Source organism: Triturus cristatus, chromosome 2_2 (assembly GCF_964204655.1).
Source record: "Triturus cristatus chromosome 2_2, aTriCri1.1, whole genome shotgun sequence".
NCBI classification, from domain to species: domain Eukaryota; kingdom Metazoa; phylum Chordata; class Amphibia; order Caudata; family Salamandridae; genus Triturus; species Triturus cristatus.
Window position 1 is genome coordinate 675910603 of NC_140582.1, and position 25327 is coordinate 675935929.

Below are 25327 nucleotides of genomic sequence, written 5' to 3' on the forward strand. Positions count from 1 at the left end.
GAACCCAAAATTCTGGCTAAGGTATTGGCTAATCGGCTGGTTCGGGTCGTGGGTGACCTGATTCATCAGGATCAGTCCGGTTTTATACCCCATCGGAATACCGCCCTGAATTTGAGGCGGCTGCACGGCGTGCTTGCTAGAGCGGAGTTTATACGTGAGCCGGCCATCTTGGCATCTTTAGATGCTACTATGGCGTTCGACACTTTGGAGTGGCCTTATATTTGGGCCGTGTTGGCGAAATTCGGGTTCGGCCCTGAGTTTATTGGTTGGGTAAATTTACTGTATGCTGACCCATTGGCTCAGGTTGTGGTGAATGGTAGGGTGTCGGCTCCCTTCGCACTGGGGAGAGGTACGCGGCAGGGTTGTCCGTTATCACCCCTTCTTTTTGCACTTTCTTTGGAGCCTCTCGCCGCCTGGTTGCGTTGGGAGCCGTCACTGCGGGGCATTAGATGGACGCCGGAGTTTGAGGACCGTGTCTCCCTTTACGCGGATGACATCCTTCTGTATCTTACCTCTCCCCGACAGTCGCTAATTGTATTGGTGGATGTATTGAATTCCTTCGGTCGCAACTCTGGCCTGGTTATCAACTGGGCCAAGTCATGTGTTTACGTCCTCTCGGGCGAGGCCCCCCTCCTGCCGCGGGATTGCCCTATCCAGATTGCTACACTGGGGTTCAAATATTTGGCAATCTTTATCTCTCTGGATCCCGCGGTCCGCTATGAGCGAAACCTTCTCCCTCCCCTCCAGCGATTGAAGGCCGACGTCGCGAGGGCGGCATTGTTTAAAATGATGTCGCTACCTCGCTTCTTGTACGCTTTGCAAAACACTCTAGATGTCGTGCCAGCCCGTTATTTTCGTGAGGTGGAGGGTCTTCAGCGCCAACTGTTTTGGGACGGGCGGCCGCGGATCGCTCTCGCCAAGTTGACGCTCCCTTGGTACGATGGGGGGGTCGCCCTCCCCGATATTAAAAGATACTATTGGGCGTCTCGATTGGCGGCGGTGAACCACAGGATATACGGTCCTGCCTTAAATCCGGCCTTCGAGATGGATAAATTACTGCTCCCGGGTGGGGAATTATAATAGGGCGCTGTATTCGGTGCCCCAGGATGCGCGGTTGACAGGACCCACGCAGGTCGCGGTACGTGTGTGGCATGCGGCGAGTGCTGCGATGGGGTGGAGCGATCGCTTGACTCGGGCGACGCCGTTGTATGCCTCCGGGCGGCTGGGTTGTTTGTGGAAAATGAAAGGCTTTGAGAAATGGGATATGATTGGTATATGTAAGGTGGGTGATCTTTGGGCAAAGGGGTATTTCAAAACGTTTGAAATGCTTAAAACCGAATACAAATTAAATGATAGAGAGTACTTCCGGTATGCACAAGTCTACCATGCGCTGTGTTCCGTCTTCCCGGACGTTGCTGCTATCCCCGAATATTCCCCGCTGGAGGATAGAGTGTTGGATGGCTATGTGCCTGACAGCACTATCTCTCTGATCTACAAAAAACTTATTAATGATCGCGCGGACTTGCTGATCCGTCTTCGGGAGGCATGGACGGGCGACGGCTTGGAACTGGACGATGAGGACTGGGTATCGGCGGTGGCCTCCCCGAAAGAGGTGGCGATCCCGGCCCGCTTACGATTTGTACAGCTGAAGATCCTCCATAGAGTGTATGTCACGGGGCCCGGTTTGCTACGTATGGGTTACTCGAGGGATGGAATGTGTAAGCGTGGATGTGGCCTGTCGGGCACCTTTCTTCATATCCTATGGGAATGTTTGGAGGTTGTACGATTTTGGAACGGTATCCACGCCGTAATGGAGGACGTCACGCACGTTGCTCTGTTGCCAGAGGCTAGGAGGTGTTTGTTGAATGTCTGGGAACCGAATGACTATAATGTGGCACAGACGCAGTGGGTGACTCTGGGGTACATGGTGGCTAAGCGTAACATAGCACAGCTGTGGGGCTCCCCGAGGCCGCCCACGATCGCGGTATGGAAGGAGAATATGGACTGGTGTATGTTTAGGGAAAAGACGGTGTATGTGGCGAGAGGCAAGCCTGGGAAGTGGACAAAGGTATGGGGTCCATGGAATTTATATCGTGGACATATCTGCACCCCGCCTCTGCCATTAGAGGTCGATATTGCTTTGTCCCCCTAGCCACGCATTCTGCGGGATTGTGTGAGGTGTGTTCCATGTTTTGTCTTCCCATTGCCCCCCGCTACCACTTCCTGTCAAGAACTGCTTCGGACACTGTACGTTGTCCCCCGTCCTGGGAAGCGCACGCTGCTATTTCAGACTCTCATTGCCTTGAGTGTGTTTTGTATTTAATAGAAAATGAAACTGTTTTTTCCGATTGCTCTTGGCCTATGGCCACGGCCTGTTGCATGTGCTCACGAACTGCCGGGAGCTTCGCTTCTGGTTCATTTGAATGTGTGGCGTTGCATTGCGGGCCCTCGGGCTCTGTAGCGGCCGGCCTTGGTGGTTGTAGGCCCTTGTATGTATTTTATTGTGTAATAAAGGTTTCTTTAAAAAAAAATTAAAAAAAAAAACAAAGGAGAAGGGAAATGCAGTACGAAATATGGCATTAATTTGGGCCCAAACTTGATTCCAAAATTTTTGCGTAGCAGTACAGGAAAAAAGCATGTGAAAAAGAGTAGCCTTAGGTGTCGAGCAAGACCAACAAAGGTCAGGGACTGAAGGAAACCTCTTATTCAACATATGGGGTGAAAAGAGAAGTCTGTTATAGATAAAAAAAAAAGGGTTTGTGTGAGAGAAGCAGCCCTAGATGACTTGCGAAGCTTGGTCCACACTTTATCCCAAAGAGAGGTGGGCCAAGATATGTCAAAATCAGACTCCCATTGTTCCTCTACCATGGATTTTGGCCTAGGTGTGAGAATCTTGTGAAATGAGTGGTAAATTGAGGAGGCTGTGGGATGAGAACGCAGCAAGGAATGGAGGTGCAGAGCAGGATTGGTAGGGGCAGGTTGGATGGGAGAATTAGAGAATTGGGTATAGGTGGACATAACTGCGTTCTTAAGCGTGAGATATTTACGGGCAAAGGAGTGAGGGAGATTGAAATTTTGGCTAAGAACGGAGAAAGGTAAGAAATCGAAACCAGAAAAGAGATGGGACACCCAGATCAAACCCTTTTGTCTCCAAGATTTCCAATACAAGGGCTTGTGGTTAATGAGGATACTATTATTATACCAAATGGTGGTATTGAGAAATTCGGCTACAGAGGAAGGAGAGCCTGGGGAAGTGGAAAGAAGAAGTTTGGTAGTGAACTTATGGATGGGAGTGGAAGTAAACTGGGGCTTACGGGAAAGTGAGAGATATTCAGCGAAAGTAAAGGGGGATAAAGAAAGACGTTCAGTGACAAGCCATAAGGGGGAAGATTCAGCAGGGTCCCGCAACCAAAGGGAAGCTTGCCGCAAAAGGAATGCTTTATGATAAGTGGGAAAATCTGGAAAGTTGACCCCATTCTCTGACTTGGGAAGTCGTAATCTGAATAAGGACATACGTGCTTTTTTGCCGGACCAGAGGAATGAAGAGAGAATAGTATTGATTTTCCTAAAAAAAATTGTTGGAATAGGAACTGGAATATTGGAGATAATGTAAAGAACTATTGGGGAGAGCATCATTTTAATCGTGTCGAGGCGACCCCACCAGGAAAGGTAAAGCGGGTGCCATCTAGAAGTGAGGTTGGACAATTTCTGGGTATACTTATTAAGGCATAACGAGACAGTATTGGGAAGGGAGGGGGTGATGTGCAAACCAAGATATTTGATATGTGAGGGACTCCAAGTAAAGTTGGACGCAGCAAAATCAGGTTTGAAGGTAAATTTTGTAAGGGATAGAATTTCACATTTGTCGTTGTTCAACTTATAACCAGAAATTTGGGAGTATTCATGAACTTCAGTTAGAAATGCGGGAATAGAAATGGCAGGATTGGACACAAAGAGTAGGATATCATCTGCATAAGCAGCAAGTTTGATGTTTGTTTGGGAGATTTGGAAACCATGCAAATTAGGATTTTGACGGAGTTTTGAGAGAAAGGGTTCTAAGGCAAGATTAAAAAGGAAGGGGGAAAGGGGACAACCCTGACGAACTCCTCTACCTAAGTTGAAGAAAGAAGAGACTAGGCCATTAGCACAAACCGCCGCTCTAGGACTGGAATACAGGAAAGAAACGAAGGAGATAAAATTAGGACCAGACCCAAACCATCTGAGGGCGGAAAAAAGGAAAGTCCACTCTACCCTATCAAACGCTTTTTCTGCGTCCAAAGCAATTGCCGCTAGCGAATCCTGGAACCGTGAGGATTTGGACAGGACATTAAACAGAAGTCTAGTATTATCTGTGATGAAACGACCCTTAACAAATCCAGATTGTTCCGGGCCCAACAATTCAGGAAGAAAGGGGTCTAATCTCATGGCAAGGGATTTAGCATATATCTTGTAATCAATGTTAACCAAGGAGATTGGTCTATAGTTCTTGCAATGCTGGGTGTCTTTCCCTTCTTTGGGAATAATACTTTTGGAGACGTCTGAGAATGTGCCAGAGGAAGTGCCACTAAGTATGAAAGAATCAATAAGAGAGTGCAATCTGGGTAATAGTAATTTAGAAAAGTGCAGATAAAATTCAACTGTAAATCCGTCCGGACCCGGGGCTTTGTCCTTCTTGAGTGACTGAAGTGCAGTGTGTAGTTCGCAACTAGAAATGGGCAATTCAAGAATGGATAAATCAACAGGAAAATTGGGAGGTGCCTGAATGCTGGAAAAGAAAGTAGCGAGAGATTGGGCAGTAGGGTGAGTTTCAGAGGAATAAAGCGTGGAGTAAAAACGGGAAAATTCCTCTAAAATATCAACGTCCGTGTGCTTTAAAACAGAATTAACATCATAAACAGACTCAATGTTCAATTTATTTTGCTTGACTTTTAAATAATTGGCTAAAACCTTCCCTGCTTTGTTCTTTCCCCCGTAAAATTTTGAACTAGATTTCAACAAATATAACGAAGCATCTTCAGTGGATTGTTTGTTAAATTGCATCTTAGCTTCAATAAGAGCAGTCAAACTTTCCTGCGAATGGGAAGCATAAAAAGAGTGGTCCAGTTTTTTAATCGTGAGAAGAAGATCACTAGCACGCTTGCGAGCAGTCTTACGTTTTCTAGCTACATGACCGATGATGAACCCCATGGCTGCAGCCTTATAAGCGTCCCAAATAGCGTGCTTGGGCAAAGTGGGTGTGTCATTAATGGCAAAAAATTCTGTGGTAAATTCAACAAAGGAAGTGGTACATTTGGGATGAAGAAGTAGAGTATTATTAAAGCGCCATCGTTTTGGCCCAGTGGACTTGGGTAAGACATCAATGTTAACCAATACAGGGGCGTGATCAGAGAACAAGATGGGGCCAATATCGGCGTGGGTGAGGGACTGAGAAATATGATGGGAAAGAAAGATGTAATCAATGCGTGATTGTGATTGGTGGGATGGGGAGTAAAAGGCAAACTCTTTAGTAGTAGGGTTACATAGACGCCAAGCATCAATGAGTTTGTGTTGGGATATTGCTTGAACAAAAAGCTTATGAGACTTGTTAGGGATATAAGATGCTTTGGAATGTCTATCTAAAAAGGGATCAAGGGGTAGATTACAATCTCCTGCCATAATAAAATTGTCATCAATGTATTCAGTAATACGAGAGGCCATTGCGCGCCAAAAGGCGGGGTCACCACCAGTAGGTGCGTAAATATTGAGAAGGAAGATGGGAATACCCTTCGAGGAAAGTTTGACATACAACCATCTACCTTCGGGGTCCGACTCAGAAGTCAAGAGCGAATGAGAAAGAGATTTGCGAACTAACACAACCACACCATTTCTCTTATCATCACCAGGAGCAGAAAACACATCACCTACCCATCCCCTCTTGAGCTTAGCAGCTTCAATATCAGACAAATGGGTTTCTTGCAGGAAGGCAATGTCTACATTCAACTTGGCTAGGTGAGAGAGAATTTTTTGCCTCTTAATGGGAGAATGAAGACCTTTAACGTTCCAAGAAACAATACGCACTGACATTAAGGATTATTAGAAGAGTAATGCAAAGAAAAAGTAAAACATCGAGAGAAAGCCTCACGGAAAGTAAGAACGTAGGAAAAAGAAAGAAAGGAATAAGAATAGAAAAGAAATAAAATGGACAAGAGAAAGAGGAGTAAAAGAAGACTAAGAGATGTCATAAAGATAGAAAAAAGCCAAGGTGTTACTGAGATCGGTGAGAAAATACAATGAAGTCCAGAGAGATTGGTAAGTAAGGTCCAATGAAAGAGATAAAAGAACATGCGCAAAAAGACCAATGAGCAAGCAAGACAAGAGAGGAGAAGGCCAAAGGGAGAGAAACGTAAATATGAGTCAAAGGAGAAGTGAAATAACAGGGATATAAAATATGTAAAGAGAAAGAAGCATGACCAAGGGAACCAATAAGCGATGAGGAGAGAGAAGGAGAGTAAGAGAGAAGAAGAAAAAGGCAGTGGAAAAGGTAATGACACCAATAAACCTGAAAATATGAAGGGAGAGATCAAAGTAAGGAGATACAAAACAAGGACAGACATGTCAAAAAAGGGATGAGGAATACTTACAAAGGGTAACTAAGGGAAGGTACGATCAGGAACAAGGACAAGCAAGGATGTACGTGGAGGCGGGGGGAGGGAGGTAGGGCCAACTGGAGAAGGCAGGACACTCGGGGTCAGTGAGACGTCCAACCAGAGAAACAGGACGGAACGCGGAACATTGATCTGTGAAGGAAGAAAGGTAACAAGGTTAGGCGACGGCAAACGACAAGGGCACAAAACAAGCAATGAATATGACAAACCAAGGAACCACAGCGTCAATAACAAATGCTACAATGGAAAGCATAAACTCATCAAGAGAACATGCAAGTTTAAGAACAGTTGAATTAGAAAAATCAGCAGACATAAGAAACTGGAACATCATAATACAACTTCAGAAAAAGTCACGGTGGGAGAGAAGAGGAAGGGCCAGAAAGCTCCATATCAGCCTGGCCGCAGGAATTCAGGAAACTCCGAAGTCGCGTAGGCTCCTCATATGTCGTAGTATTATTATTGTAGGTGACTTTAAATAAGCAAGGATGGAAAAGACCGTATCTGGCACCAATGGAGCGAAGGTCAGGTCTCATGTCCAAGAAGGCCTTACGACGATTTGCAGTGGCTCTGGCGTAATCCTGCGCAAAGAACAAAGTGGAACCCGACCATGTAAGACGAGGAGACGCTCTGGCTGCTGAGAGAACTTTCAACAGGTCTGTGTATTCTAGAAAATACATTATTACATCTCTGGGCTTCGCTGGCGTGGATAAAGAGGAGGAAGCTCGTCCAAGCCTGTGGGCACGTTGGATATTGAGTGGGGTATCCTCAGGCAAGTGTAAGAGCTTAGGAAGAAAAGACTTGAAAAAATTGATGGGATCACTCCCCTCGCAGCCTTCCGCCAGGCCGTAAAGGAGGAGATTGTTGCGTCTATTTCGGTTTTCAAGGTCCTCCACCTGCATCTGGAGAGAGGAGATCTGCGCATGCATATGGGTGACCTTGGCTGCAGAGTCCTGAAGAGAGGAGACATCTCGTTCCACCGATGACATTCTTTCATCCATCAAAGCCCAATTGTCAGTAAGAATCTGCAACTTAGCATTGGTTTCTTCCATGAAGGGGCGCAAGGCCCGTATCTCTTCAAGGAGTAACTCCATCGAAATGGTCGAAGAGGACTTAGGAGGTGAAGGTGGATCTTTTTTTAACCTCTTAGGCAACATTTTTACTGAAGACTGTGAAGAGGCTTCCATGTTTGGCGTCGTCTCACTAGTAGGGAGAGATTGAGAAGCTTCTAAATGAGCCAGTTCTGTGAAAAGCTTGGAATTTTTAATATAATTGCGTTTTTGGACCTTGCTGGAACAGCCAGCCATCAACGCGCCTGTGAAGTGCAGGCTCACTAAGAACACACTGCCAGACTAGAGACGAAAACAGGCACTTTGCGGGATCCAGAGAATGTGGAGAGTAAAAGAGGAGCAATTAAAAAGATTTGACAGGAAAATATGCTAGGCCCAAAAAAAAAACAAGAGACATGAATACCAAAGAGCCAGGAGACGCAGATTGAGGTCTTAAAATGGCTGCCAGGTTTGAGGAGAGCAAAAAATGTCAATTAAGTCCATACAAAAAGCCATATTAATTAATAAAAAGTCCCCTAGAGATGCAGGTCTATTTCATCTGTGCCGCTAGGAGTGCTGGGGACATTGCAAGTCCAACGAAGCAGCCGGGAATCCAATGCGCGATGAAACGCGCTGCTGAGGGGATCGCGGGCAAACATAAATAAAATGGCGGTCGCGGCCGATGCAGAGCCTCGACCGGGATTCAAAAAGGCAGCAGGATTGAAAATAAATCCACAATATCAAATGAGAGGAGGGGCTAGGAGCAGTTAGAAAGAGGTCCTGAACCAATGCTCCTAAAAGTCATACATTGTTCCAATGGATGGTTGCAGTTCCTATAATATAAGAGGGGAGTTACAGCCAGCAGGTAAGCTGTAGATAGTAGGGAATGTCTCCAAGGGTAGGGTGAGTGTGCAGAGTGAGGAGAGAGTACTCCTGTGGTGGTACTGAGTGCCCTCACACACCCTCGCGGATGTATAGCATCATCATTGGGCACGGTTGCTCCTTGTGGGGGTGGCGCTGCAGTCCCTCACGGGCCCTTGGTTAGGGGCTCTCTGGTGGAGTTCTTTTAAGGAGTTGCCGCATTTGTGAGTGAGGGTGTGTGGGTAGGTGTGTGCTAGTGAGTGCAGGTTTAAAAATGAAACAGGGACCTTAAGTATTTTAATCAGGAGGTCCCTGGTCCAAGCTAAAAAATTCTCGGGGAGGGAGATGCATGGTAGTACTGCTTTGAGAGGGGAAACAAGACCAAATAAAAGTCCAACTTCTCTCAACCCATGTGGTGTATTAACAAAAGTGATTTAAAGGAAGGTCAACATGTTTCGCGCTGTAATGGATCCGGGAGCGCTTCGTCAGGACCAAAAAGTAAATGCTGGAAGATGGGGTTCGGGAAAAGACAGCCCGTAATCCCATTCGTTACCTAGGTCTGGTATGCTTGACAGTTAGTGTCCAGAATCCGTTCTTATACGTAAATCCTGTTCACAGCCTAAAGGGAGACATAAAAAAGGGGAGAGAAAAAAAAGGGGGAAGGTAGGGGGGAGATGAGGAAGTAGTAACATATCAAAGGTATATGATACAGATATCGTTTAAAGGGAGACACTAGTGAACAGTGTGTGCTCAGGTGCCTAGTGCATGAAAAAGGACACCAATATATCCTTGGTGCAGGTGAGGGTGGTATGGAGGACATAAGATCAAAACGCATCGTCGATGGTATGTCGTGGTTTAGGAGTAACCGTGGGTTACTCCTAAACCACGACATACCATCGGTCCCCGCACCGCCAATGCATTGCCTAGTTACTCACCCCACTACATTTATACGAGGCACGATTATAACTGTATGCCACTGGTCCTCACGTCGGCCATGGCACCGCACAGCGATTCTGATCCATACTACCTCCCATAGCGGGCACTATCGACGATGCGTTTTGATCTTATGTCCTCCATACCACCCTCACCTGCACCAAGGATATATTGGTTCCCAGTGAGTTCACGACCACTACTATGTTTCCCAGTCGCGCTGGGCAGAATCCCAGCACTTTGGTTATATAACCCTGCATGATCACAATGACACTACCTTGTTTGGTGTCCTTTTTCATGCACTAGGCACCTGAGCACACACTGTGCACTAGTGTCTCCCTTTAAACGATATCTGTATCATATACCTGTTAGACGGCGACCTCAGAGGAGCCCGGAAAGGGGTCCTGACTTCCCTGAGTCCCACCCGTGTAGTATTGTAGCCGGGCACTGGCGAGAGATTCCCCAGGGGGAGGAATCTCGCAACTAGGATCGTACTTCTGGCACCACACGACACAGAGAGACCACACTGGGTATTCTCAGAACAAGCTTTATCAAATAGGTATCACTGCAAATATGTACAAGGTGAGCACGGGCTCAAGAGTCTCGGAAAGGTAGGGGGTAGCGGGACTGTCTCTGGTAACGGTTCAAAGCAGGGACGTATCCGGCGCACAGCTCACAATCCTCGAGCTGGGGGATACGTGGTCGGAGTTGGGGTCCGGCGGGACCGTGAGAGTCTGGGGGAGCCGCGAGTCACTCAGCAGGGCTCAGGTACCAGTTCGGAGGTCTTACGTTCTTCAGGGAGCCGCGAGTCACTCAGCAGGGCTCAGGTACAAGTTCGGAGGTCTTACGATCTTCAGGGAGCCGCGAGTCACTCAGCAGGGCTCAGGTACAAGTTCGGAGGTCTTACGATCTTCAGGGAGCCGCGAGTCACTCAGCAGGGCTCAGGTACAAGTTCGGAGGTCTTACGATCTTCAGGGAGCCGCGAGTCACTCAGCAGGGCTCAGGTACAAGTTCGGAGGTCTTACGATCTTCAGGGAGCCGCGAGTCACTCAGCAGGGCTCAGGTGAGTTCCAGTTCCAGGAGCCGCGACCACGTCAGCAGGCTCTCGTTGTTCCAGCGTCGAATCTGCCGGACAGTCTCAGAGCACCCCTTGTTATAGGTCGACCCTGCTTTGATGTCCGGAGTCTGCGCAGGCAGGGGTCTTGTCACCTGGGGGCCGCTTGTCGGGGTTTCCTGCTATTGTCTTTTGATCCTTTCAGGGCCGGGTCGGGAGGAGTCCCAGACACCCAGCAGGCACGGAGCCAGCCCGCAGGGAGGCCGGAGGGCCGATCGAAACCCATCGTCCCAGGGGAGTTCAGAGGTGCGATAGAAACTGCTCCTCCCTCTCTCATCCCCTGGAAGCGTGATGTCCTCCAGCCGGAGTGGCGCCTCTAGGCCCGGGTCGCCATCTTGTTGCAGGGAGTGGGCACGCGGGCCCGGGGTGGCCGAAAGGAGAGAGGCCATGGACGGGGATGTCCGGAGTTGGTGCAGGTGTCCTGGTGGGAAAGGTCGGCTGGGCCGCGTGCTAGGGCTGCAGGCACCAGGTTTCGGGGGTGCGGGGGCACGGAGGGCCATCCTACGAGGCCGGGTCCAACACGCGTCCCCCCCAGCTGAAAGCCGGAGAGAACTGCCCATCACCTTGGGGGGTTCTCTTCGCTGAGGCGGAAGAACCGGGAGAGGCCGTCCGCGTTGGCGTGGTCCGTACCAGGGCGGTGTTCTACGGTGAAGTCCATTCCCTGGAGGGAGATTGACCACCGCAGTAGCTTGGGGTTTTCTCCTCGCATCTGCATGAGCCATCGCAAGGGCCGATGGTCAGTTTGGACCCTAAAATGAGTGCCGAACAGGTAGGGTCGTAGTTTTTTGAGTGCCCAGACCACGGCAAAGGCTTCGCGCTCTATGGTGCTCCACTTCTGTTCTCGGGGTAGCAGCCGCCGACTGAGGAAGGCGACGGGCTGGTCTAGGCCTTGATCATTCACTTGGGACAGGACGGCCCCAATGCCATGCTCGGAGGCATCGGTCTGGACTATGAACTCCTTGGTGTAGTCGGGAGCCTGGAGGACGGGGGCAGTGCACATGGCCTTTTTTAGAGCATCGAAAGCTTCCTGGCAGGCAGCCGTCCACTGCACCTTCTTTGGCTGTTTTTTAGACGTGAGCTCAGTGAGAGGGCCGACCAGGCTGCCATACCCCCGAATGAATCGGCGGTAGTAGCCCATGAGTCCCAGAAAGGCTCGGACCTCCGTTTGGGTGATGGGTGGTTCCCATGCCAGGATGGCGTCGATCTTTGGCTGTAGAGGGGCGACCTGGCCACTCCCGACTTGGTGCCCCAGGTAGACTATGGATCCTTGCCCGATCTGGCACTTGCTGGCTTTTACGGTGAGGCCTGCCTGGCGCAGGGCGGTTAGCACTCTCCGGAGGTGTTGGAGGTGCTCACTCCACTCTGAACTGAAGACAGCGATGTCGCCCGGCCAGGACCCTATTTACCAGTCTCTGGAAAGTGGCCGGGGCATTTTTCATCCCGAAGGGCATCACGCGGAAGCGGTAGTGCCCATCGGGGGTGGAGAAAGCAGACCTCTCCTTGGCCCCTTCGGTGAGCGCAATCTGCCAGTAGCCGCAGGTGAGGTCGAAAGTGCTGAGGAACCGGGCGGCCCCTAGTCGGTCAATGAGCTCGTCGGCTCGTGGAATGGGGTGGGCATCGGCTCGGGTAACGTCATTGAGCCCCCGGTAATCCACGCAGAACCGGAGCTCGGGGGCGACACCGGGGGCTGCTGCCTTCGGAACCAGGACCACGGGGCTGGCCCAGGGACTGTCAGAGGGCTCGATCACCCCCAGGGTCAACATCTTCGAGACTTCGGCTTGAATACAGGACCGGACCCGGTCAGGAACCCGGTAGGCTCGGTGTCTCACCGGCGGGCTATCCCCGGTGTCCACATCGTGAACACACCAGTGGGTGACCCGGGGGGTCAGGGAGAAGAGGTCAGAAAATTGTCTGAGGAGCTGGCGGCAGTCCGCTTGTTGCTGGGCAGTGAGGGCTGGGGAGAGGTTCACTCCCTCCACGGAGCCATCCTGCTCCTTGACACACAGGAGGTCCGGGAGGGGATCCGACTCATCTTCGGCCCCGTCATCGGTGGCCAGCAGGAGGCTCAGTTCTGTCCGCACGAAGTGAGGCTTGAGGCGGTTCACGTGCAGGACCCGGAGGGGATCCCGAGGCGACTGGACGTCCACCAAGTAGGTGACTTGGCTCTTCCTCTCAACCACTTTGTAGGGCCCAGTCCATCGGTCCTGGAGAGCGCCAGGCTTCACGGGGGCCATGACCCACACCTGCTGGCCCGGCTGGAACTCGACCAGAGTAGCATTCTGGTCGTACCAGCGCTTCATTTCTTCTTGACTCGCCTCCAGGTTGGCCTCGGCCAGTTCTCGGAACCTCCTGGTCTGGTTCCGGAGGGCCAGGACATATTGGAACACATCTCGGGGGGTGGTCTGGGGTGCTGCCTCCCACCCTTCCTTAACCAAACTGAGGGGACCTCGGACGGGGTGCCCATAGAGTAATTCAAACGGGCTGAACCCTAAGGACTTCTGGGGGACCTCCCGGTAAGCGAACAAGAGGCAGGGGAGCAGGACGTCCCACTTACGCCGGAGGGGCTCTTCTAGGCCAGCGATCATCCCTTTCAAAGTCCTATTAAACCTCTCTACTAGGCCGTTCCCTTGGGGATGGTACGGGGTGGTGAACTTATAGGACACCCCACATTGTTGCCACAGGGACGTCATATACCTGGATATAAAATTAGTGCCGCGATCGCTCACGACCTCGCGGGGGAAACCCACCCTGGAAAAGATCCCCATCAGGGCCCGGCCCACCACGGGGGCCGTAATGGTGCGCAGGGGAATAGCCTCTGGGTAGCGGGTGGCGTGGTCCACTAGGACCAAGATGAAACGGTGACCTTGGGAGGTGGGGGGGTCCAGTGGTCCCACGATGTCGATCCCGACTCGTTCGAAGGGGGTACTGACGACCGGGAAGGGTTGGAGGGGAGCCTTGCGCTTCCCCCCACTCTTCCCACTGGCTTGGCACGTGGGGCAGGACTTGCAGTGTGCCTCTACCGCTGCTTTCATCTTAGGCCAATAAAAATGGGTCACGAGACGGCTGTAGGTCTTGTCCCGACCCAGGTGACCGGCGAGGGGGACATCGTGGGCTAAGCCCAGGAGGAAATCCCGGAAGCGGAGGGGTACCACCAGTACCCGTCCGGATCCCAGCTCCACTGATTTCTGCTCACTATACAGGATGTTATTCTCCCAATAGATTTGGTGCGTTCCGGTCTGGTCATCTGCGGCTTGGCCCTCGGCCTGGCGCCGCAGCCCGACCAGGGAAGGACAGGTGGCTTGCTCCCGGCAAAATTCTTCTCGGGTGGGCCCGCCCTCGTGGCACCAATGGGCCAACTCGGGTAGATCCCCCAACTCGGGGACCGGGGCGGGGTCGGATGGTGCGGGTTCGTCGCTGGCGACGGACCCTTCCGATGGGGGAACGGGAGGACCCTCGGCGGGGACGGTGCTGGCTACTTCGACCGGGGTGCTCTCGACTTCTCTCCGGGGAGTGAGTCGGGCTGTCATAGATCGGGTGGTGGCACACACCCACTCGGGGAGTCCCATCATTCCTAGGTGGGCCTTGCGCTCTACGTGCTTCCAGGGAGAACTCTCCAGGTCGTTCCCTAAGAGGCAGTCGACCGGCTGGGAGGTTCTTACGGCCACCTTGAGTTTACCTATCACCCCTCCCCACTCAAATGGCACCAGGGCTACCTGACACATACTTTCCCTATTGTCTGCAGATATTACGGGGCAAAAGACATTGGGGAGGATCTGCTCCTCGGGAACTAGGTGCCTGAGGACACCGGTGATACTGGCCCCGGTGTCCCGCAGGGCCTCTACCTGGTGGCCATTGATCTTGACGAGCTGCCCATATTTCTGTGTGTTGGAGGGTAGGAGGCTACCAGGGATCATTTCCCTATCTCCCAGGGATACTAGGGCCATAGCGGCGGGTTCCCACTCCTCGGCTTCCTCAACCTCCTCCCCCAGGGCTACGTTGGCTATCTGTCTCGCAGGGGTGACTTGGGTGGCCATGGGGCACTCTGGGTCATTGGCGTAGTGCCCGGGTTTCTGGCAACGAAAACATGTGACGGTCACCCGGTGTCCTCGTCTCCCAGGGGGCCCTGTTACTGGTGGGGGGGGCGCCGGGAAAGGTGGAGGTGGTGTCTTCGGGGGGCTAGGCTGGGACTCCCTCGGCCCTCCCTGGTTCCCTCCCCCTCTCTGGCGGGGTGGTCCCTGACTGGTTCGGGGGTACTCTCCTACCATGCCCCGGGAGACCCGGGTGTTGGTCCAGCGGTCGGCCTCCACGGCCAGCTTCCGGGGATCTGTGAGCTTGCTATCCAGCAGATGTTGACGTAGCTCTACGAAGCAGTTCGCAGCCAGATGTTCCCATAACATGAGGTCAGTGAGTTCGGCAAGGGTGGTGACCTTGCTGCCCTTGACCCACCCATCGAAGGCCCGACTAAAAAAGTTTACATACTCCACCCAGGTGGTGCCCGGGATCTTCCTGCAGTCCCGGAACCGTTGGCGGTACATTTCTGGGGTGAGGCCGTATCTTGTGAGGAGAGCCTCTTTCATGTGGCTGTAGGAGGTCTGCAGGGAGAGGGGTAGGTCGAGCAGGGTGTCCCTTCCTTCGCTCAGAAACCGCCCCCACAACCCCGCCCCCCAGTCCTTCTGTGGAATCCGATGGGAGGTCATGGTGACCTCGTAGGCCCGAAACCATTGCTGAATGTCATCGTTTTTATAATATTCTTTGACCGAATCCTTGGGGATGTGGACCTTCTGTTCCGCTGGGGGGGCCGTCTCTCGGTTCCCCGAGGGCCTCCCGTCCTCATTTCGGGCCTTGAGTTCGAGTTCCTTTAAGCTCCGTTCGTGCTCCAGTTGGAGCTTCCTTCCTTCGTGCTCCCGTTGGAGCTTCTTTTCTTCCAGTTCGCCTTGTACGCGCATTTGCTCTACCGCTAGCTTTTTCTCCGCTAACTTCAATTCGCCCTCGATTTTGAGTTTGGCTAACTCGAGTTCATGATTGCGGCTTCTCTCTCTGTCCGCGAGCTCTTCCGGGGATAGGCCCCCGTCTGGTACGATGCCTCGCACCTGATTGCTACTGCTTTCACTTTGGGGGGGTTCGGCTTCGTCGGGGCGCTCCCCCGTGCCTTCCGGGCGGGAGGCCCCAGTCTCCACCCAAGTTTTCAGTGCTTTCTGCAAGTCTTCCTTAGTGTTGAGGCCAGTGGTAGCGATTTTAAGTTCTTTGCAAAATTGTTTTAGCTCTTTGTGTGTGTATTCTTCCAGATGCTCCACCTGGAACACTCTGTTGGCGTTGGTTTCTGCGGAGCTCGTGGCGCTTCCTTCTGCCATCTTTGTTGGTCGTGCGTCCGTTGTTCACTGTACGATCTCTAGGTGATGGGCCCGAATCCCGTCGCTTGCCACCAATGTTAGACGGCGACCTCAGAGGAGCCCGGAAAGGGGTCCTGACTTCCCTGAGTCCCACCCGTGTAGTATTGTAGCCGGGCACTGGCGAGAGATTCCCCAGGGGGAGGAATCTCGCAACTAGGATCGTACTTCTGGCACCACACGACACAGAGAGACCACACTGGGTATTCTCAGAACAAGCTTTATCAAATAGGTATCACTGCAAATATGTACAAGGTGAGCACGGGCTCAAGAGTCTTGGAAAGGTAGGGGGTAGCGGGACTGTCTCTGGTAACGGTTCAAAGCAGGGACGTATCCGGCGCACAGCTCACAATCCTCGAGCTGGGGGATACGTGGTCGGAGTTGGGGTCCGGCGGGACCGTGAGAGTCTGGGGGAGCCGCGAGTCACTCAGCAGGGCTCAGGTACCAGTTCGGAGGTCTTACGTTCTTCAGGGAGCCGCGAGTCACTCAGCAGGGCTCAGGTACAAGTTCGGAGGTCTTACGATCTTCAGGGAGCCGCGAGTCACTCAGCAGGGCTCAGGTACAAGTTCGGAGGTCTTACGATCTTCAGGGAGCCGCGAGTCACTCAGCAGGGCTCAGGTACAAGTTCGGAGGTCTTACGATCTTCAGGGAGCCGCGAGTCACTCAGCAGGGCTCAGGTACAAGTTCGGAGGTCTTACGATCTTCAGGGAGCCGCGAGTCACTCAGCAGGGCTCAGGTGAGTTCCAGTTCCAGGAGCCGCGACCACGTCAGCAGGCTCTCGTTGTTCCAGCGTCGAATCTGCCGGACAGTCTCAGAGCACCCCTTGTTATAGGTCGACCCTGCTTTGATGTCCGGAGTCTGCGCAGGCAGGGGTCTTGTCACCTGGGGGCCGCTTGTCGGGGTTTCCTGCTATTGTCTTTTGATCCTTTCAGGGCCGGGTCGGGAGGAGTCCCAGACACCCAGCAGGCACGGAGCCAGCCCGCAGGGAGGCCGGAGGGCCGATCGAAACCCATCGTCCCAGGGGAGTTCAGAGGTGCGATAGAAACTGCTCCTCCCTCTCTCATCCCCTGGAAGCGTGATGTCCTCCAGCCGGAGTGGCGCCTCTAGGCCCGGGTCGCGCTGGGGCCGGGCGGCCATCTTGTTGCAGGGAGTGGGCACGCGGGCCCGGGGTGGCCGAAAGGAGAGAGGCCATGGACGGGGATGTCCGGAGTTGGTGCAGGTGTCCTGGTGGGAAAGGTCGGCTGGGCCGCGTGCTAGGGCTGCAGGCACCAGGTTTCGGGGGTGCGGGGGCACGGAGGGCCATCCTACGAGGCCGGGTCCAACAATACCTTTGATATGTTACTACTTCCTCATCTCCCCCCTACCTTCCCCCTTTTTTTTCTCTTCCCTTTTTTATGTCTCCCTTTAGGCTGTGAACAGGATTTACGTATAAGAACGGATTCTGGACACTAACTGTCAAGCATACCAGACCTAGGTAACAAATGGGATTACGGGCTGTCTTTTCCCGAACCCCATCTTCCAGCATTTACTTTTTGGTCCTGACGAAGCGCTCCCGGATCCATTAGGGACCGTCCTACAGCGCGAAACATGTTGACCTTCCTCTAAATCACTTTTGTTAATACACCACACGGGTTGAGAGAAGTGGGACTTTTATTTGGTCTTGTTTCCCCTCTCAAAGCAGCACTACCATGCATCTCCATCCCCGAGAATGTTTTAGCTTGGACCAGGGACCTCCTGATTAAAATACTTAAGGTCCCTGTTTCATTTTTAAACCTGCACTCACTAGCACACACCTACCCACACACCCTCACTCACAAATGCGGCAACTCCTTAAAAGAACTCCACCAGAGAGCCCCTAACCAAGGGCCCGTGAGGGACTGCAGCGCCACCCCCACGAGGAGCAACCGTGCCCAATGATGATGCTATACATCCGCGAGGGTGTGTGAGGGCACTCAGTACCACCACAGGAATACTCTCTCCTCACTCTGCACACTCACCCTACCCTTAGAGACATTCCCTACTATCTACAGCTTACCTGCTGGCTGTAACTCCCCTCTTATATTATAGGAACTGCAACCATCCATTGGAACAATGTTTGAAAATAAATCCGCCGCAGCGTCAGAAGTGGGCTCAGGACACGCCCGGCACCTTCCGTCAGCGAAGGCTTCCCTCCATTGTTCGCATAAGAAGCGCGAACCGCCGGTGAGCTCTGGTTTAGACGGAGCTCCTACACCGACGCCGCCATCCTCCTCGGGCGCCTAGCCACGCGCCCCCCAGTTCGTTCTCTTATATGTGCCAGAACTTATAATTTACAATTGTCTACAGTTTTTTCATTACAGTAAAATCTTGATGTGACACTGAAACTGTGATAGTGATTCTAGTTCGGATATAAGCGCCTGGAATCAATAAGCAGTGGATTATCAATATTTTTATGGATGTGACCTCAGTTTGAATTCTTTTGACATTTAAGTGCCTAAATACAAGTTTGGCGGTCCATCGAGCACCCAAACCCATGGTGGAGGTGCGGGGGCGGTCAGGACCGGCGCACCAGTGGTCCGACTACCGTATTATTACTAAGACCAATGCAACCGTCAGGGATCTGCGATCCGTTGGCAGTGGAGCATCGGTCTGGGGCAGCAAAATGCTGGTGGTGCCGCTGCTCTACCACAAAGCATATTACAACTTTCCTGACTGCCTGCCACACTTTTCATGGTGGTGATTCGATCATGAAATGTGTGGAAAATAAGGGGGCCCTACAGGCCCCCTGATGCCTCAGTGCATGAGGGTGCATGCAGAGGGCACATAGTGTGCCCCCTGTGTGCATTTACTGCAGTTCCTGCACTGCATGTCATGCAGGAACTTGCTTTGGCGCTCCTTCGGTGCAGAAGTTCAAAGGCTCACATATGAGCCTTAGAACTGCAACACTGAGGCACCTGCCCACCAGAACATGAATTGACTTGTAATCTGGCAGGCGGGTGGCGGTCGACCTTCACGGTGTGGGACCGAGGCACTGGCATGGAGACCCTCTACCACACTGCCAAAGTCATAATCAGACCGCATGCCTGCGTACGTTAACAAATAGCTTGATTTCAAGTGTGAATACATATTGAGTATTCATAGAACATGAATCTACACTGATTACATGGATTTGCTCACATCTAATTTGACCCCAGCATGGTCTAACATGACGGGTATGAGCAAATTCCCCACCAATGGGCAGATGGAAGTGGGCATTCTGAGGTAGGAATTCATAAACCTTTGGCAGACACATTCCCACCAAACAATTCAGAGTTTGTGACTGCAAAAATTCCTTTTCAATATACTAAGCCCATTTTATCCAACTGCTGATATGGGTTTAGGAATGGATAAGGAATCTCTGTTTGGAAGGGCCATGTTGTAGTCGTCATATGCAAACAGCGAATTCTATCCATCTGCATTAATGGTTTAGGACATAAATAACGGTTGTAAACCATTGATATTTTACAGACCACCAATATGTTTGTAGCTCATTCGAAAAAGGAAAGGGGTCCCATTGGAACCTCTTCCCTTTGTGAATAAACAAAAGGTTGTTGGGAAGTAGGCAGTGATATCAAATAAACATAAAAAACGTGGGGGCATGTTATCAAGCACGGCGTTAAAATCATCGCCGCTTTAGCGGCAGAAAACTGCCGCTAAAGCGGCGATAATGAGCTTGATAATATGCCTCAGAGAATTCCAATAGAAGCCCATGTTGACACCAGAACACGGGCTTCTATGGGAATTCTTAAGGGCATATTATCATGCCTATTATCGCCGCTTTAGCAGCAGTTTTCTGCCGCTAAAGCGGCGATAATTTTTTACGCCGTTTCTTGATAATATGCCCCATAAACGCTTCCTTTTAAAACTAGTCCTGTTAACTTTAAGGAACATGGGCTGTGATTGGAAAAAAATAGTTTACTTTATTGGAAGGCGATCACAGACATGATGGTCTGCTGATTCTAGCAAGCCACCATCCCAGTGATGACCTCCAGTGGGAGTCAGTCACAATTTCCAAACTACCTCATGAGATTTAACAAGGTGGGTCGTATTGTGACCCACTCTGAAACTGAATTTTCCAAACTGACCTACTGGTTCATAGGTCGTTTTGGATCATTATTAACTGGTCGCAAAAATACTGGTCACAAATTGCTACCATTGTTTGTCGAACAGTAACAAGTATATCTGACCTTTACTCCTTTGTCAAAGGCACAAATAAATCCAAGTCCTTGGCCAGGATGGAGACGAAACACCGTCAAAACAGGTGTGGCGGTACACAAAGATATTTATCCACAGAATAACATAACAAATATTCTTGTGGCGATAAAAAAGAAAGTGCCAATGTTCATGTCCTAGGCATTTACCCGAACCATTGTGCACGTTATGGACTTTTATTCATGCAGTAGGGACCATGAAAGATATTTTTTCCAGACTGAGACTATTGCACAATCTTCGAAAGACAACTAAATATGCCAATTAGGATGTTGTTCGAGGCAACTTTTTGTCGACCTTCCTAATACTGCTGCTATAGGCCTGGCTCACAAACAACGTAAAGAAGTAAAATGACTGACAAATGAGTGCCTTATACCTTGTAATTGCTACTGTTATACAATACCAGATCTCATATGATATATTTTGCACTTTACAAGAGTCAAGTCCTGCCACGTTATTTCTTTCGTCTTCTGTTTGCCTGTTCGACTGTGACTTGCTGCACATATGTACTGCAGTATTAGGACAGCTCAAACCAATGACGAAAGACAAGCAAACTTCGCATGAATTTTGACTGTTAAAGCCCCAAGAGAAGCCCTGGTCTGATTTAATCGGTGCACAAGTTTCCTTTAATGAAGGTACTTCCCTCAGATGCATCTGTCATCGAGACATTTCCCAGTTCAGTGAGCAGCTCATGCGAGTTTATTCGGTTAAACTGTGTCTTTGCCTCATAAAATACCACTGACAAGAGCTGGTATGTCCTTTGTGTCAGAGACAATAAGCTCTGGTCAGGAAACAGAGCACTTCTGTGCAATCTGAAGTATGAGCGGAACTTACAATTGCTGACAGATGGAAGTCATATGTGCTGCACGAGAGGCTATTAGGACTTTAAACTATCGAGGGTTTGTCGGAATGGATAGACCAGTGCTGTGATCTATATCCTGTAGGGTCAGGAGCGTAGGTCAAGTGGGGCATTTGAGGAGCGCCCACCCATGGAATGCAGTCAGAAATAAGCATTTGCAATGCAATCGGTCTCGCCTTTGGGACCTTATATGTATTTGGCTATGCAGCACATTAGTCTGGGTGCTGAAACATCTACTGTTCTTTAACATGGAGAGAAAGTAAGCACCAAACTGCGTGACACACCAGGTATGGGAACACACGGAGAGAAATATTGCCTTTCACCGGGAAATGGTATAGTCCAAAGCTCTGTTTTTAATGTAAAATCAGGGCCTTCGGTGATCATATCACTGAAGATTTGAAAAAAATATTATTGTCTATGGGTGCTTGTGGAAGACAATTTCTATGGACTGGAATCTAGAGAATGCTAAAGTGATTCTGGTACCTGGTCCTCTTCCCGACTCCTCCCCCAACACCGTTTCCTTCCTCTTTACAAACAGTATCTTGCCTTCACGCGCTAGCGAGACGCACGCGGGTCGTAGCCCGGGGCGAAGACCGGGCAAAGAGCGGGCCGTTTGAGGCCGTTCGAGACTGTACGAGCCTGGACTGGCCACCCCTCTTGGCAAGTGTGTTCTGCGAAAGGCACTAAGCTATGGCTACTGGTCTGTTGAGGCTGGCTCCTAAGGGTGGGAGTGTCATGGGGACCCTTGATAACTTTATAACACGGGCTAGCAATGTCCTTGCCTACGAGATCGCCGCTACTGAACGCAGACTATCCCTAGATCCATCGTTAGGGAAGCGATCATCCCTGGGTGCCATCACAACTATTCCTTCCCCGAATAATCTTGCACACCCCCTACTAGAGGGTTCCCCAGTTGAGGCTCTGTTAGACGACCCCCCCTCCCTAATTGCTTCCACTCAATCTAATCCAACTGCCCCTGGCCAAAATCAGGCTGACCACTTCCTTCCAGCCCCTGTTTTCACGTGTGCCATGACAAGATCGATGGCGGATAGGTCCGCCAGAGGCAAATGCCCCGAGGCGAATCCTCCAGCCACAAAAGGGAAAAAACGTGCTGGGGGTCCTGTGAGTTGTCCCACTAAAAATAAACAAAAAAAATTGCCCGCTCCTAACCAAGATAATACTATTCCTTTAGAAGTAAACGACCAAGCCAATTCCCCGACCCAACACTCAGCTGTATCACCCACAACCACCGCTCTTAGTCTGGATATTCAGGAGGGACTGAGTTCTAGTGCCTTTTGGAATAGAATGGTTGCACTAATTGATGGGAGGTTGTCCCCCCTAATCGAACGTCTCGTGGCCTTGGAAGGGAAATTAGCATCACTATCCAACTCGACACAGCCCAACATAGTGGCATCCGTGCTCCCAGCTCGGAATTTGCCATGCCAACAATCGACCAACTTAACGCCTATCCTGCCCATTGAACAGGCGACTGGCTACTCCTCTGCTCCCAATGTAGCCCAATTAGATGGGGAACCAACTAATACTAAAGTACCTAGGCAAGTTCGAACTGCCACAACGCGACAGAAAGACATATCGTGTGAACCAGGAAGTTTAGTGGGTCCCCAACCCCAATGTTCCTTCCCTTCCTCGACCATTATTGGAACTAATCCCCCCCCTTCTCCTAATAATCTCCCAAGACTAGACCTACCTCCAGAATGTAGCCCCTATGTCGTGGTCTTAACAGGTGTTCCTGAACTACCACAAGGCAGAGTTGAACCCTATCAGTCGTTGAAGAACAAGACAGTTCATTGGCTGAATGTAAAAAGACCTCTGCCTCCAAATTTGAATGGGGAAATTCTGATGGTCCGAAGAGTATCTTGGGTAGGCCGGGGTGTGAAGAATATCAGGGGGGACTGCATAATTGTGAACTTTAAAGATCCTAGGGTGGTAAAGTACGTGGGCGAATATGTGGGGGAGGGTGGTTGGAATATTATGACTGATGGAATTCATTCCCCCCTACTCTCATATTTCTATCCGTTGGGAGCATTAAACCACAAGAGGAATATATCCAATGTACAACTGGCTGCAGAGAGACTATGCATAGGCCAAAATGGAAATCAAGAGTCTGTTTTACAACCTGACCACCTCAACATTCCATGTCAAAATAGGTTCAGTGTCTTGGATTGTGTCGACTGACTAAAGTTGGCTGCCAATTCCAGGAACTCTGCCCCAATCCAGTCAGAGCCTATCGAGAGCCTGGCTGTACTCACACAGCCCCAGGCTACAATGGGTTCAGATACCTTGAATTACCTCGTCGTTGCCTACGACCATGCGCCACGGGGAGATTCTTCAAATTGCCCTGTAGCGTCTCTTGAACGTCCAGAAATCGTAGACGTCAGGAATCCTTTATCCTTAGGCACTGATCAGGGCATCCCACCTGTTCTGAGCTCGACTACGCTCCTAGGTGGATCCTCCAACCCAAGGCTGCCGCGCCAAATTGAATTGACGACACCACCCCCTGAGCCAATAGCGCCCTGTTCTGACACCACCCTTGTCAACATTTTATCCACTGATCCCTATATAGAGCTAGGCCCAACTTCTACCATTGTAAATGACAACCCCAGAATTTCCCCGCTCTTAACACCTATATCACTAAGGTCTCACCTTGCCCATTCCCCTTCACTCAAGACTAAGGGGCTGAAAATTTTATCCTGGAATGTGGCAGGTCTGTCACGGCTGTTGGAACTCCCCGACTGGGGGGATTTTATTGACGGTCATGATATCTGCCTCTTCCAGGAGACATGGGCATTGAAGCCCTATCACCGTGCAGGGTTTGCTACATTTTGGGAATCTGCAGTAAGGCCAAATGGGGGAAGGCCCTCTGGAGGGCTGTCTATTTGGGTACGGACTCATTTGGATTGCGTATTTAAGAGAATTAATACTGACTCGCCGGATATTATGTGTGTAGTTATGTCCAAGAGGGGAAACCGGGTATTGTCCATCATAAATATATACTCTCGCCCTGTGAGATACGGCCAGGAGTCCCCTACTCTGAGTAGCTTAGATGCTCTTTTGAGCTCTATTATTAATATCGATACTCTGGTAATTGGTGGCGACTTTAATTGTCACTACGAACCCTTAAATGGGTTGATTACCTCAGTATCCCAGGATGAGGATCAAGAGTGGGCCATACCACCCTCCAATTCATATCCCACGAAGGCTTGGACGCCACTGATACTCCAAGTTACCCAAATAACACTTACTTACTCACTAAGGGCATGTAATGGTAGGTTCCCTGCAGACAATCCAGGCAATCCTACATTTAAAAGAAACGACCAAGCGTCCATCATTGATTACATTATGCTTAGCATGGGACTATGGTCAAGCATTCTGGACTTTCGAGTTCACAAACGTAGCGAAAGTGATCATAACCCCATTATTGTCACCTTAGAGGGTTTCACAAACAATCACTCTACATCTATAGTCCCATCTAGCGCTGTTCCCTTGATTACATCTGATGGCTCCCGAAGAGTTAGGTGGGAGAAGTTTGCTTTATCTGATAGAAATCTTGGCGTAATGTATTCTGAGATTTATCCTCTTTTGGAAAAACTAATGGGAGCCCCAATCTTACCAGAGGGCTTCTCAGATTTCGAGCTGATAGGAGCAACACATATAGAACTATGTGCTAGGCTTGAGACCCACTTTAGTCGGGCAATTAAGAGAAATTTACCACCCACAAGGGAGATCCCTACTTGGTTCAATAAAACGTGTAGGGAAGCAAAGCTCTCGCTTCTGCTAACGCTCAAAAGTGGAAACAAGCTAAAAATAAAGGAATCCAGGGCCCACTTTAAGGAAATTATTCACGAAGCCAAAAAAGAGTGGGAAATTAGCAGATGGGAGGAAATTTCCCATGCATTAAAAAACAGGGACCAAAGATCATTCTGGAATTTAATCAAAACTGGAATGTCACGTCCTACACAGGCGCTTCAACCCAATCTTGGCCAAGAAATCTGGCGTACTTACTTTAAAGAATTATACGCAACTCAGCCCTCAACATTGCCCACCCCCCTCATCCACACTACCCTGTACCCTCCTTCAATTCAGGCTTTGATCCCGATGTGCACACTCAGTGAGGTTAGAGTTGCTCTCACTAAAATCCAACCTAATAAAGCCCCAGGACTAGACAGGATCCCAGGTGATCTCTTCAAAAGTGAGCCCGACATCTGGGTGCCTTATCTATTTGGTCTCTTTAACGCAAT